The sequence below is a fragment of the Tamandua tetradactyla genome, chromosome 2 (genome assembly GCF_023851605.1).
Source record: "Tamandua tetradactyla isolate mTamTet1 chromosome 2, mTamTet1.pri, whole genome shotgun sequence".
Classification (NCBI taxonomy): Eukaryota; Metazoa; Chordata; class Mammalia; order Pilosa; family Myrmecophagidae; genus Tamandua; species Tamandua tetradactyla.
Genome location: NC_135328.1, coordinates 36,339,588 through 36,355,702, shown reverse-complemented (window position 1 = coordinate 36,355,702; position 16,115 = coordinate 36,339,588). Strand labels below are relative to the sequence as shown.

Here is a 16,115-nt window from a genome sequence, read left to right as displayed (position 1 = left end):
ATTCATGGTTTGACAACGAAAGAGATCATGCCCTGTTGCTGCTTTCAGCCAAAGAGGCAACATCACCTCCATCCCACATTTCCTGGAGAAAAGTTATTTTCACTTTTGCCCCATATTTGCCTTCTGAGTCAAAGAAAAAGATGAACTTTCCTATTTATATGGCAAACAAACAAATCAGTTTCCCCATTAAAAGACAATTTCCATAGCTCATCTGCTGAATGTGACTTCTGAACCAATTCAGTAAATGCTGCAACTGCTTCTGAAAATTAAGTTGTATGGCCTATTAATTTTAACGAGGTCACAATTTTTTTAAAAAGTGCTTTCATATCATATTTTTCATACCTGAAAAGTGTAGTCACTTGAATAGTCACCATGATATTCAACATTAAGGATTCTTTGCTTATGAGATTTTTAAAACAGCAGTAAGTTTGGAATTAACAAATGCACTTCAGGCAAATGCCCTTGAACCCACTTTTCATAGCCATGGATGATTCTAATTATAGTATATATATATATTTTTTTGGTTGGGGAAAGTGCATGGGCAGGAAATTAAATCCAGGTCTCCCGCATGGCAGGCACGCAGTCTACCACTGAACCACCCATCACAATATTTTTTTTACTTTGAGCCTCAGGATCTTTCCTAACACAAGGTCCCAGATAAGCAATACTACTCTGAATATTTGACTCTTGAAATGAAACCTGTTTGCAATTCAAGAGCTGATGAATCTGAAAATAATAACGTTCATACGTAGCTTTTATAATAATCTTGAAGTCCTGGAGATTTTTATGGCTAATGAAATAATTTTCTGGTTCCACAAAGATAGGAAAGTATGGTTTCACTGAGAATATACTTCAGTAAAAATGATACAATTTAAGCTATAACCATATTTCAAACAAGGAATGTTTTGCCTAACTGATCATCAACATAAGTAACATTGGTATTCTCCCCCTCATCTTAACATCAGTACCCCTGGGAAGCCTCCTGAACTCCCACGCAGGGATCAGTCTCATTTTCCTGCTCCAAAAGTGCTGCCTTGTATTAACTTGTGAAACTGGCAGAGTATGAGCTCTGTAAGGACAAAGTTCTAATCTCATTTTCTCCAGGTAAATCTTTTCTCCCTCATATTTTCTGTAAAATAAATGTTTGATTAATGTTTATTAAATTGGAATATTCTGGTTTCATTAATATCTCTCTTGTGTTTAGCAATTAATCCTCCATTTAGTGTCCAAAATATGAGCATAAATCTCAAATTCTTGATAAGGAAGGATATCTTATTGATATTAATTTAAAATAACTTTCTCACAAAATAAGAATTAGAACAAAGGGTAGTTTTAGACTTTCCACTTCTTTGAAATTATAATTACAAATAATAAATTTTGATTGTTTAAAGAGCTATGTCTTTTCCTTACGCCCATTTAAGAAGTGGCCCTAGGCTTGGCTTCAAAATCCTATTTACCAGGTGCTGCCCTGCAGGGTGCTTAACCTAATAGAAGAAGGCTACCCTTCAGAAAGAAGGGAGATTTGGCACCAGGGTGACCAGGGCAGATGGCAAGGGGCTGGCCATAGAAGGACAAAGTGAGTGTCTCACTGTTCTGGCTGCTCTCTCTGATGTCAGAGGAAAAACATCCCCCAGGCTACAGGCGAGAAGACAGAACAAGGACTTTGTAACTGAACAGCATCCAGGAGAGTTGAGAATTAAACTTCTAAATTGAGTTTAATTGCCTCAGGGGGTATTTTGTTGCTGTGGCTTTAGCATGTAAATGTTTCAAATTTTTAAAATATGCATGTGCTTCTCTCTCTAATTATAAATACCTTGCTGCCTCCTCATCAATCTGGTGGGAAGAAACATAGTTTAAATAGTTTAATAATAAGCTTACCTAAGAAAATACAAGCTAACATTCTAATAATCTTCCATAAGAAAAGAACATAAGACACTGTAAGTTAATTTTTTTCTTTTTGTTTTTTCTTCTTTGTAAGTAAATTTTAAATATTATTAATATGAATATTTCCAAAAGAAGTATACTATATTATAATTTTCCAAAGATATCATTGACTTTTAGGGCTGATGGGAAGCAACACTAGGCTTGGGGTCCAGAGGTAGCATTGTCATCCTCAGTATGGACAAAGCAGTTGTGAGAACCTTGGAAATCTCTTCATTTCTCTGAGTCTGACCCTCCTCAACCTAGCCTTTTCTTTAAATAAGGGGGTCTGACTAGGTGATCTTTGGCTCTTGCAAAGACATTCTTACTCTTCAATTGTGTTTGTTCCTCTGCAAAGCTATAATGAGGAAACGACATCCAGAAGGTTCAATAACTGAGTTAAGGTGAGGCAGACTGAGAGCTCTGGGCCCTCAGCATTCTGACTCCCAGTCTACCTCTACCCACTGCGCCTTGCTGCTCCCTCTTTATTCTTTAAAGCATTTTTTATTCTATGAAAATATTGAGAACAATTTTTTAAAGCACACATTGGAAATCTCAGAAGTTTATGGGACATTGCCATGACTTTAATCTTGAAATATGTAGCTCTTGTTGCTGTGATGTCCTCTGTATTTAGCTTTAATTGCCTAATACCATATCTGTAAAAGTAACATTTACAAATGTTTAGGTATCATTCAATAATGGATGTTTAATTCATTGAAATGGTTGTAGCTAATATTCAAATGAGAATTTACTATGAGCCAGATACTTTTCTAAGTGCTTTACTTCTGTTAATTTGCTAATCATCACAAAAATACCATGGAATAAGTTATACTATTATCCCCAATTTACAATTAAAAAATAGAGGCCCAGTGAGATGAAGTTACCTGCCTAGGAACACATAGCTAGTAAACAATAGAGTGAGGATTCCAGCTTGGTCATTTTGCCCCAAAGACCTTGATCACAATTCCATGCTCAGATGAACCTGACAGCAGCTTCAGATTTCAGCATAATTAAATATGCCAATTAAAATATATATATTTTTATTATAAACCTTAACACACAAATATACAAACATTCTTGACATACAAACATTCTATACGTGGGGTACAATCAATGGTTCACAATATCATCATATAGTTGTGTATTCATTACCATGATCATTTTTTTGAACATTTGCATCTCTCCAGCAAAAGAAATAAAAGAGAAAAATGAAAAACTCATACACACCATACCCCTTATCCCTCCCTCTCATTAATCACTAGTATTTTAATCTTCTCAATTTATTTTAACCTTTGATCCCCCTATTATTTATTTTTATCAATATTTTTTACTCATCTGTCCATACCATAGATAAAAGGAGCATCAGACACAAGATTTTCACAATCACACAATTACATTGTATAAGTATGACAAATTTGAAAGATGTTTTAAAATTATAAAAGAAATATGTATTTTAAAAAGAACTGACGTATACCTGCTGAAACTTATTTTCCTGTTAGTGACTCTTTCTATAATATAACAAGTATATATTTAACTAGAAAATGTTTTTTATTTAAAGGCATCAATTACGCAGTTGATGAATCAATCTTGAAACATCATCATATTAAGAGATATACTATACAATATGCCAGAAAATCAGACTACATTTCTATGACCATTTGATTAGCTTAAATTTATCTAAATGATACATATCCATGGTTTTGGAAATTTTACAACTTGAGGCCAGTGTGAAAGCATTTTAGAGGAGCAGTATGGTATAAGGAAAGAGCAAGAAAAGGCCTTGCTTTCAGAGAGATCTGGGTTCCCATTTCAGCTCCCCCACTTAACAGCTATGAGACCTAGGCCTATTAATTTTTCTGTCTTCATTTCTTTGTCTTGAAAATGGGAATAATAAATACCTAGCAGAGTGCTTGGCACTTGGTCCCTAAATGTCAGTTTCCTTACCCGCTACGAAGTTTCATATTTTGCAATTTTTAAGACTCCTAAATCCCTTATAATCTTGAAATGTCTTCTAAGTTCTAGGGTTGTCCAAGTTCTAGGTTATCAGAGAAAACCCCAAAGCCCCAAAAGAATATTAAACACATGCTAGTGGGCATCTGCCATCTGTACATTTTCTCTCCCATGTGCTCCCGGCATTTTGGGGTCTTGGTTTGACTCTACCACAGTGTACACTACTTGGATTTTGCCTCAAAAGGGGCTCACTGAATTGAATAGAACAAACCAGCTTGGTGATTACAGCCAGCAGCATTATATCAGCCCCAGCCTTGGTGGTTTCATATCCCCTTTGCTAGGAAGGATAAGAAGGATAAGAAAAATCAAAACCAAACTTTCTTTACATCAGAATTTTTGGTCACATGTGAATGACTCCATTGGACTGTTCAACAATCCCAGGTACCTCAACTGTTTTCAGAGAAAACAACTTTACTAACAGATAATTTTAAATATTTGGGATTAAACTGAAAGCAGGAGTGTGAACAGACATTTGCACACCATTGTTCATAGTGGCATTATTTACAATCGCCAAAAGATGGAAACAACCCAGGTGTCCTTAACCGATGAATGTGTAAACAAATTGTGGCATATATATATATATACACACATACACACACACAATGGAGTATTATGCAGCTGTAAAAAGAAATGAAGTCATGAAGCACATGACTACTTGAAGCATGAGGAAACATAATGTCCTCAAGGTTCAGGAACCTTGAAATAAGTCAGACACAGAAGGACAAATATTGTATGAATTCATTATATGAACTAAATGTAACTAGCAAACTCACAGTGTTAAGATCTAGAACATAGAAGATAGAATGGGGACAGAGAATGGGGAGCTGGTGCTTAAGTTGTGTAGAATATGCAATAAGGTTGATTTTAAATGTTTGGAAATGGTTAATGTGATGGTAGCACATTACAGTCAGTATAATAAACAGTGATAATATGTGGGTGTGATTTTGGTTGGAAGGGAAAGTTTAGGGTCATGTATGCCACTAGAAGGAAAGCCAGAGAATGAAACATGGGACTGTATAACATAAAGAACCTTCTTGAGGGTGAAACGTTCTAGAATTTATTGCAATGATGAAGGCACAGATCTGTAAATTTAGGAGAAGACATAAAACTGCTTTAATAAATAAATAAAAGTATAAATATAAAATACTTGGAATTAGATAGAATATTGAAGTTAGGAAAAGTGATAATTCCAATATAATTGTTTTTCCCTACCATGTCAACTTCTGGTCCTTCTAGATCCTTTGGGTGAAAATAAAAATGTTTTATTGTTTTAATAACCTATAAATACAAAAGGCACAAACATTTGTAATCCACAATTCTTATAGAAATATTCACTAAGTTCTAAAAAAACTTTGCTGAAACTAAGCACATGCAAGGTTGGCCTAGCACTGTCACTGGACAAGCTTGTTAATAAAGAATAATTTCTAAGGCACAAAAGCATATTTTGAACAGGCACAAATAGTATGGTAAACACGAAGATACATTAAATGTCCAACAGGTCTTTTCACCACCTCTCTTTCTAAACAGACCTTCTGGGATAAACTTCCTCAAACACTGTTTTCATAGTCTCTTGACATTTCACATGTCTGCTTGAAAGTCTTCCATGGCTTCCTGTGGCTTTTGGGATCAAATCTGAACACAATGGGACACGCCATCAACAATTGCCTCTGACCTGTTCTATGTCTTCTCTCAATAAGCAAGCTCCAGTGAAAGAATAGGGAGTCTGTGGGGCCAGACAGTCACCTCAAGAAGGCCTGAATCTGTCTGTCCCAATATAATTTCCCAAATGTAAAATAATACATTAAAGCTTCTGTTCTCTGTCCCTAAAGTGTTTCCTGGCCAGTTGGCTTCAGCCAAGCTATTGTCACAGTCATCTCCATGACTTACTCCTTCCTGACTCCAGATCTCTGCTCCTTCTGCACATCATCTAAGCTGTTGTCCAGCTTCTCTCTATCAAACCCTCTCCATGACTTCCTTTAAGACTTTGCTCAGGACCTGCCCACATCCTCTACTATTTTCTTCCAGAGAGGGGCACATCATCTCCAGCTTTGACACCCTCTCATGCTGGAATGCTGCTGCTCCTAATCATCCCTTACTTGGTTTGCTCTATGTGTCTTTATCTAGCCTCTTGAATGCAAATGCTCTTGGAGGGACAAGCCCCATAATTCCCTAAATAAATCAAGAGAGGACTCTAAACAGTGAGGCTCTGTAGACAAACAGACTTAAGTTTGAATCCTAACTCAGTTAATCACTGTTAGAATGATCTCAGTAGTTACTTAATTTGTCTAACCCTCAACCTTTTCGTTTATAAAATAGAGGATAATAATTATATAGATCTTATAAGGTTGTTGTGAGGATACAGATGCACTTTTCATAGGTACCACATTTTATGTTTCTGCCTCACAGAGAGCCAGACAATGCAAACTGATTAAGTGATATACTTTAGAGATGTTCTTTAACATCCATCATATTAGATGCTACCTAATCAAAATATATTAAACTAACATTTAGTTTATACACAGAAAAATTGTCAATTGTAAAATGATCCACCCACTGCAGAAATCAGTTTGGCAGTTCCTCAGAAAGTTGAACATAGAATTCCATATGACTTGGCAGTTCCACTTCTTGGTATATATGCAAGTTTGAAAGAATATGTACCCTAGAAAAGCCATGTTTTAATCCTGACCCATCTTGTGGAAGCAGCCTTTCTTTTAGTCTCTATTCAGCACAGTAGATTGGAACTTGGTTAGATTATCTCCATGGAGATGTGACACGCTTGATTATGAGTCTTAACCTTTGTATAATTAGAGATGTGACTCCACCCATTTCAGGTGGGTCCTGATTAGTTTCCTTTAAAAGAGAAAACATTTTTGGACAAAAGCTTGAGAACCACAAGAACCACCAGACCCCACACAGCCAGAGACCTTTGGAGATGAGGAAGGAAAATGCCCCCAGGGGAGCTTCATGAAACAAGAAATCTGGAGAGAAAGCTAGCAGATATTGTCATGTTTGCCATATACCTTTCCAGTTGAGAGGGAAATCTTGAACATCATTGGCCTTCTTGAACCAAGGTATCTTTCCCTGGATGCTTTAGATTGGACATTTCTATAGCCTTGCTTTAATTTAGACATTTTCACAGGCTTAGAACTGTAAATTGCAACTTAATAAATTCCCCTTTTTAAATACCATTCTATTTCTGGTATATCGCATTCTGACAGCTAGCAAGCCAGAACAGTATATAACCAAAAGAGCTGGAAGCAGGGACTCAAACTGATATTTGTACACAATACTCATAAAAGCATTATTCACAATGGCCAAAAGGTAGAAGCAACCCAAGTGTTCACCAGTAAACGAATGGATAAACAAAATGTGATACATACACACAATGGAATATTATTTGTCTATAAAAAAGGATGAAGTTCTAATACATGCTACAATATCATGAAGACATCATGTTGAGTGAAAAAGCTAGACACAAAAAGACAAATATCATATGATCTTACAATATATAAATTACTTAGACTAAGCAGACTTATAGAGACAGATAGTAGATTACCAGTAACCAGGGGTTGGGGTAAAGGAAATAGGGAGATTTTGCTTAATGGGTGCAAAGTTTCTGTTGGAGGTGATGAAAAAGTTTGGGTAATTGATGTTGGTGATTGTTGCACAATATTTTGAATTAATACTACTGAATTGTACACCTGAAAGTGGTTAAAAGGGTAAATTTTGAGTTGTATATACGTTAATAGGAAGTTTTTTTAAAGTCACAAAAAATTGGCAATTAGGAAAAGTATAAAGTTACAATGTTGTACCCACAGTAGATGCTAAATAAGTGCTATTTGATACTGAATAAATTAATTCCTCATATGGCTAGTTTTATTATAATGAAAATTATTTATTCATATAATGAAAATGCCCAGGTTAAATTTTGACTTAAATGAATGGCATACTTGCTATTAAAGTTAAGATAACTTCTCTTTGGAATGGCTTTAGGTCTTCACTCAGTGAATGGTCTGACATCTACTATAACAAAAAATGTCATTATTAGAAACTGTTCAGCTCTATATGATCTAACAATATTATTAACATAACATGAGAGCTTTGAAATTAAAAATAAAATTAAGAAAGCCCAATACATAAAATCCAAGCTTAAGATTAATTAGCATGTTGGGCATGAACATCATATTAAAGTGAAAAAAAGAAATTTAAAAATTCCTGAATGGTTTCTTTTAAATAATTCTCTTTATGCATTTAAAGTAGTATCCAACTTTATTAAGAGCTATTTTTATGCAATTTTTTGTATTTTTAAACCACTGATAAATAATGAAGGAGGCAGCTCCCTAGTACCTGAAATTATTATAGAGTAGCAGAGGAAGACTTTAAATAGGTTTTGTGCACAGGACCCACCCAATGAAGTATTCTATATCTTGGAAGGAGGGTACAGACCTGAGTCTGCTTGTCTCAAGGCATGATTAGGTATTTGAATACACATAAGAGTGACAGCCTCACAGGCAAGGCCTCTCCTTGAACATCTATTCATCCTCAAGCAGGTGTCCAAGGGCCAGTTCTGAGTGTCTAGGACTGGAGTACCAGCAGGAATCTTGTTCTATTGCTAAACTTGTAGTTCTGCTCTGCATTCTATATCACCTACTTAGGATCATCATCACCTTCAATGGCAATTCATAAAGTGCTGCTGCATTCAGTAATTCCCATTAGCCTTCTCAGCCTTCCTTCTCTCCCTTGAGATGATTTGTAGGAGGGACTTCTCTGAAAGAAGATAATCCTTCTCCAATTAAAACATAAGAAGGAAGATATTGCTATGTGGATTTTTAAATGTTTTTTTTAATTGTAAATTAAAACATATATACAAAGCAAGGAAAGAAAAACAATTTTCAAAGGACACTTCAACAAGTAGTTAGAGGACAGATCACAGAGTTTGTCATGGGCTACCATTCCACCAGCTCAGATTTTTTTCCTTCTAGCTGCTCCAAACCACTAGAGGCTAGAAGGAATATTAATATAGTGATTCAGCAGTCATACTCATTTGTTAAATCCTATTTTCCCTGTTGTACCTCCTCCTTCTCTGATCCCTCTCCCACTCTTTAGGCAATGCCCATTCTGACTTTTTCATGTTGAGATGGGTGTCAAGTCTAAAGGATCAGAAAATGGAATCAATTGATATTCTTAGAAAGGTTGGTCCCTCTGGGTTTCAGAATTTACCTGACATAGGAACACTCCGGGAATCATAGGTTCCAGGAAAGCAAATTTAGTGCATAATACCTTTATGGAGTTTCAGTTCAAGCCCTAGTTGTTCTTAAGAGTCAACATGAGTGATGCTGGTTGGGAGTTAGCAAACCATAGCAAATGGCTCTCTCTAATTGAAGCTTGCATAAGAGTAACTTCTAGAATAGTCTCTTGACTCTTTTTTATCTCTCTTGGCCACTGATGCCTTATTTTAATACATTTGTTTTTCCCCTATTGGTCCAGAAGGTGTTGTCAATCCCCCATGCCAGGGCCAGATTCATCCCTGGAAGTCACAACCCACATTGTCAGGGAGATTTTCACCCCTGAATGTCATGTCCCACGTAGGGGGAAAGGTAATGATTTCCCTTGTAGAGCTGGGCTTAGAGAGAGAGAGAGGCCATGTCTGAGCAACAAGAGGGGATTCCTGGAAGCAACTCTTAGGTCTCCTTAAGGGTAGTCTTAGCTTCTCCCCTATAGAAATGTTTTGTAAGGGCAAACCTTAAAATCCAGTGCTTGGCCTATTTTCTTGTGAGACCCTAATGGTTGAAAGGATACCTGAGGTTTTGCAGATGGGAAAGTTTAATAGTTCCCTCCCTCCTTATCTATCTATCTATCATCTATGTATCTATCTATTTATTTTTCCCTTTGGACCCTCAAGGGACTCTACTAATATTTTTAAATTATCAGCCCACCATAGTCTGGGACATATTCTGATATTATGTTAAGATATATAGAATTATAAGGCCTAGTTCCCGTTCTGGACTCCGGGAGTTTGGGTGTATAAATGAGCCATCCAGACAGGTTGATTTAGATTATGTGTTACTGAAAATTTAAGTTCTAGACACGATAAATCTCTTTGACTTTGGTCTCATATGGTAGGTGAAGGTCTAGAGTACATACGCTATGATCTTTTACCCAGTATTCTGATTTACCTTAGACCCAGCCAGACTGGCTTCATTTTAAACTCTAATTGAGATTTGATCTGTTTTTCAGTTACTTTGACTGTTATTATATACAGCTATGCTAACTTTCAGGGCTGTAGCACTCCATTTCTGGGACTTGGGTACCACGCAGTTGTTAAAAATTCCAGGGAAATACCAAGTGATACACATAAAGCTCCATGTCTCAGAATCTAGGAATACATTCACAACTTCAGACTAAGTTTGGCTGCTATAAGGACTTAAAATCTAGGCTCCAATTTTCATATAAGTGTCTTCTGAAAGAGACCTTAACGTATCTTTTCTTTTTTTTCTGGCTTATTTTGCACAACACATTGTTCTCAAGGTTTATTCAGTTCATTGCATGCTTTTCAACATCCTTCCTTTTTGTAGCTGCACTATACTCCATCATATAAATGTCTAACAGTTCACCATTCTGCTTCTCAGTCATTGTATTCTTCAGCTCCCTCAATCTACTGGGCATTATGGATAATGTCCCAAATAAATAAACCATGTCTTACAGTATTCTCACTTGGTTTTACAATCAGCAGCACTCTCAATTTTAGACAATTTTCACTGATCCATAGTGACAAAGAACCAACAACACAGTGTCACCAATTATCAAATCAAAACTCTCTGTTATCACTTATCCCTCTCCCCTAATTAGTTGCCTCTGGTATTACTGTGGTATTGTTGATGTCTTCCTGTTAACTATTGGCCATGATATGCATTTTTCATTTTCCCCCACATCCTTCTACTATTGACTCTTGTCAACTATTGAAGTTTTGAAATAGGTTATGTGAGAATGTTTTATAATTGTAGATTTATCAGTGGAATACATGGCACTATACATTCCCTTTCAACTATACTCACCTTCAATATGATAATATAACTTATAACCCCATTAAATACCAACCATCACATCTATCTATTCCCTTGCATTTCAGCTCAACCTCTGAGCTTTTCCTATGTCTCTAGCTTTTGTGCACCTCTAAGTCTGCTACAGAGATTACAGTGTAATCTCTGAGATTACCTTTCCCATAGTCATAACAGCAAATTTATACAATATCTGTCCTTTTATTTCTGACTTATTTCACTCAGCATCATGTCCTCAAGCTTTATCCATGTTGTCATATGCTTCATAACCTCATTTCATCTTACTGCTGCATAACATACCATCGTATGTATATACCACATTTTGTTTATCCACTCACCTGCTAATAGGCACTTGGATTGTCTCCATCTGTTGGCAATTGTGAATAGTGCCACCATAAACATCAGTGTGCAAATGTCTGTTTATGTCACTACTTTCAGCTCTTCTGGGTATATACCGAGTATTGGCATTGCTGGGTCATAGGGCAACTCAATATTTAGTATTCTGAAGAATCACCAAACTGTTCTCCACAGCGGCTGCACCATTATACATTCCCACCAACGGTGTATGTGTTCCAATTTCTCCACATCCTTTCCAACATTTGAGGTTTTCTGTTTGTTTAATAGCTGTCATTCTTATAGGTGTGAGATGGTATCTCATTGTCGTTTTGATTTATGTTTCCCTTATAGCTAATGAAAATGAGCATCACTTTATGTGGTTTTTAGCCATCCTTATTTGCTCTTCAGAAAAGTGTCTATTCATATCCTCTGCCCATTTTATAATTGGGTTGTTTGCTCTTTTGTTATTGAGCTGTATAATTTCTTTTTTTCCTCTTTGAGTTGTCTAAAGCCTTTATCCAATATGTAGCTCCCAAATATCTTCTCCCATTGAGTCGGCTGCCTCTTCATTTCTTTGACAAAGCCCTTTAAGGCACAGAAGCTCTTTAAGGCACAGAAGCTCTTGATCTTAAAGAGCTCCCATTTGTCTATTTTTTCTTTCACTGCTTCTGATTTAGGTGTAAAATTTAAGAAGCTACCTCCTATTACTAAATCTTGGAGAGGTTTCCCTGTATTTTTTTCTAGAAGTTTTATGGCACTGGCTCTTACATTTAGGTCTTTAATACATTTTGAATTAATTTTTGTATAGGGTGTAAGGTAGAGGTCCTCTTTCATTCTTTTGACTGCTGATATCCAATATTCCCAAAAGGACTATCCTGTTACACTTCAGTGGATTTGGGGGCCTTATCAAATATCAATTGTCCAGAGATTTGGTAGTCTATCTCTGTACTGTCAATTCAATTTCATTGGTTGATACTTCTATCATTTAGTCAGTTCCATGCTGTTTTGACCACTGCAGCTTTATAGTAAGCTTTAAAGTCAGGAAGTGATAGTCCTCCCACTTTGCTCTTCTTTCTTAAGATAACTTTACCTCTTCAAGGTCTCTTTCCCTTCCAAATAAATTCAATGACTAGCTTTTCCAAGTCTTCAGAAATGTTGTTAGGATTTAGTTGCTATTGCATTGAATCTGTAGATCAATTTGGGAAGAATTGACATTTTAATGACATTCAACCTTCACAAGAATGTAATGTCTTTCCATCTATTTAGGTCATTTTCTATTTCTTTTAGCAATGTTTTGTAATTTTCTATGTACAAGCCTTTGACATCCCTGGTTAAGCTTATTCCTAGATATCTGATTCTTTTGGTCACTATTTTCAATAGAATTTTTTCCTTAATTGTCTCCTCAGATAGGTCATTACTTGTATATAGAAACACTACTGATATTTGTACATTAATCTTGTATCCCAACACTTTGCTAAATTTGTTTCTTAGTGCATGTAGCTTTGTTGTAGATTTCTCAGGGTTTTCTACATATGGGATCATGTAACCTGCAATAATGTAAGTTTTACTTTTTCCTTTCCAATTTAGATGCCTTTTATTTTCTTCCTAATTTCTCCAACTAGGACTTTTTGTACAATGTTTAATAATAGTGGTGACAATGGACAACTTGTCTTGGTCCCAATCTTAGGGCGATTGCTTTCAGTCTCTCACCATTAAGTATGATGGTGGCTATGGGGTTTTCATGCATATGCTTTATGATATTGAGGAAGTTCCCATTGATTCCTACTTTTGAAGTGTTTTTGTCAGGAAAGGATGCTGAATAGTGTTGAACGATTTTTCAGCATCAATTGATATGATCGTGTGATTTTTCCCTTTCAATTTGATAATGTGCTCTATTACATTGATTGATTTTCTTGAGTTGAGCCACCCTTGCATTCCTGGTATAAACCCCACTTGGTTGTGATGTATAATTCTTTTAATGTGTTGTTGGATCTGATTTGCTACTATTTTGTTGAAAAGTTTTGCATCTATGTTCATTAGGAAGATTGATCTGTAGTTTTCCTTTCTTGTAGTGTCTTTATTCATTTTGGTATTAGAGTGATGTTAGCTTCCTAAAATGAGTGAGGTAGCATTCTTTTTTCCACAGTTTTTTGGAAGAGTTTGGAGAGGTTTGATATTCTTTAGAATGTTTGATATTCTTTTAGAATGTTTGCTAAAATTCCCCTGTGAAGCCATCTGGGCCTGGGCTTTGCTTTGTCTGAATATTTCTGATGACTGATTGAACCTCTTTACTTGTAATTGGTTTGCTGAGAGTTTCTATTTCTTCTCGAGTCAATATAGGTAGTTTGTGTGTTTGTAAGGAATTTGTCCATTTCATCTAAGTTGTCTAGTTTGTTGGCATGTAGTTGTTCATAGTATTCTCTTATGATTTTTTAAATTCCTTCAGAATCCATGGTAATGACCTCCCTCTCATATCTGATTTTGTTTATTTGTATCTTCTTTCTTTTTTTTCTTTGTCAGTCTAGCTAGGGATCCATCAATTATATTGATTTTCTCAAAGAATCAATTTTTGGTTTTGTTGATTCTATAGTTTTATTGTTTTCCCAGGTTTATTTCTTCCTTAGCCTTTGTTATTTCTCTTCTTTTATCTGCTTTGGGGTTAGTTTGCTGTTTTTTCTCTAAATTCTCCAGGTGAGAAGTTATGTCCTCAATTTTTGCTCATTCTTGTTTTTTAATATGGGCATTTAGAGCAATAAACTTCCCTCTCAACATTGCCTTTGCTGCATCCCATAAGTTCTAATATATTTTATTCTCATTATCATTCATCCCCAGATATTTACTGATTTTTCTAGCAATTTATTTCTCTGACCCACTGATTATTTAAGAGTGTGTTGTTTAATCTCCATATATTTATGAAAGCTCTGGTCCTTTGGTGATTATCCATTTCCAGCTTCATTCTGTGTGGTCAGAGAAAGTGCTTTGGATAATTTCTATCTTACTAAATTTATAAAGACTTATGTTGTGTCCCAGCATATGATCTATCCTGGAGAATGTTTCATGTGTCCTAGGGAAGAATGTATATCCTTGTGTTCTGGGGAGTAACGGTCTATATATGTTTACTAGGCCTAATTTATTTGTCACACTGTTTAGGTTCACTATTTCCTCATCGATCCTGTCTGGTTTTCTGTCTACAATATTGAAGTCTCCCACTATTATTGCTGAAATGTTTATAGCACCCTTCATTTTTGCCAGTGTTTGCCTCATGTACTTTGGAGCTCCTTTATTGGGAACATAAACATTTATGTTCGTTATTTCCTCTTGGTGAATTTCCCCCTTTATTAGTATATGTTATCTCCTTAATTAATATGTAGTGTCCTTCTTTGTCTCTTGTGACATCTTTGCATTTAAAGTCTATATTATCTGATATTAGTATAAACTACTCCTGCTTTCTTTTGTACAGCTTGCATAGAACAACTTTTTTCATTCTTTCACTGTCAATCTATTTGTGTGCTTGGGTCTAAGATCTTCTCTTGTAAATAGCATATAGATGGATTATATTTTTTAATCCATTCTGCTAATCTGTATCTTTTAATTGGTGAGTTTAGTCCATCCATGTTCAAAATTATTATTGTAAAAGCATTTCTTAAGTCTACCATTTTATCCTTCAGTTTTATTTGTCAGATCTATATATTTTTTTCCCTTTCTCTTTTTTTATCCTTTAAATTACTGTTACTGGTACTCTTCAACTCCAGCTCTCCTCCAGACCTCCCTCTCCTATCTTTTTTTTTTCTTTTCAGATGACAGTACTCCATTTAGCATTTCTTATAGGGCAGATCTCTTGTTGACTAGTGCTCTCAGACTTTGTCTTTGAAGATTTTAATCTCTCCCTCAATTTGAAGGACAACTTGGCTGGATAAAGTATTCTTGGCTAGAAACCTTACTCAATCAGAATCTTAAATATATCACACCACTGCCTTCTTTCTTCCATGGTGCCTTTTAAGTAGTCCGAGTTCAGTTTTCCCTTGTATGTGGTAGATTGCTTTTCTGATGCTGCTTTCAGGATTTTCTGTTTCTCTTCAACATGTGACAGTTTGATTAGTATGTGTCTTGGAGTAGGCCTATTTGGATTTATTCTCTTTGGAGTTTGTTGGGTCTCTTTGATTTGTGTATCCATGTCTTTTATAATGTTTGAGAATTTTTCCCTGCTTATATCTTCAACTAACCTTCTCAGCCTTTTACTCTTCTCTTCTGAGATACCAATGATTTTTATATTTGTGTGTCTCTTGTTGTCCATCACTTCCCTAGATCCAGTTGCATTTTTTCCGTCTTTCTTGACATTTGATCTTTTGTGTACTCTAGTTCAATTGTTCTGTCTTCTAGCTCACTTATTCTTCCTTCTGCTTCTTTTCTTTCTTTTTATATTTTTTCAGGGCTCTGTGCCAGGGCTGTAAGGAATGCAAGCATGAATGCTGTTAAAATTTTTTTATACAACATATATAATAACTTCTTTTTTTCTTTTTTAATGATACTGGCTATGTTTTTCATATATGCCCTTTATGATATTGAAAAAGTTTCCTTCAATGCCGAACTTTTTTGTTTTTGTCTTTATTTCTTTTTTTATTGACAAAACAAAACAACACACAAACATGAACATTCTTAACATATGAGCATTCTAAACTTGGTATATAATCAATGGCTCACAATATCATCACATAGTTGTATATTCATCACCATGATTATTTCTTAGAACATTGCATCACTCCAGAAAAAGAAATAAAAAAAGAAAAAAGA

The 16,115-nt window shown here is 35.5% G+C and overlaps 1 protein-coding gene across 1 annotated transcript in view; it reads left to right on the top strand.

Annotated features, from left to right (window-relative positions):
* Positions 1-6,798: 6,798 nt before the first annotated feature.
* CNTRL (centriolin) overlaps positions 6,799-16,115 on the top strand; it is a 152,378-nt gene continuing 143,061 nt past the window's right edge. Inside the window, exon 1 of the mRNA XM_077143255.1 lies at positions 6,799-7,001. The gene's annotated coding sequence lies outside the window, so the exon portion shown is untranslated. The remainder of the gene's footprint in view (positions 7,002-16,115) is intronic.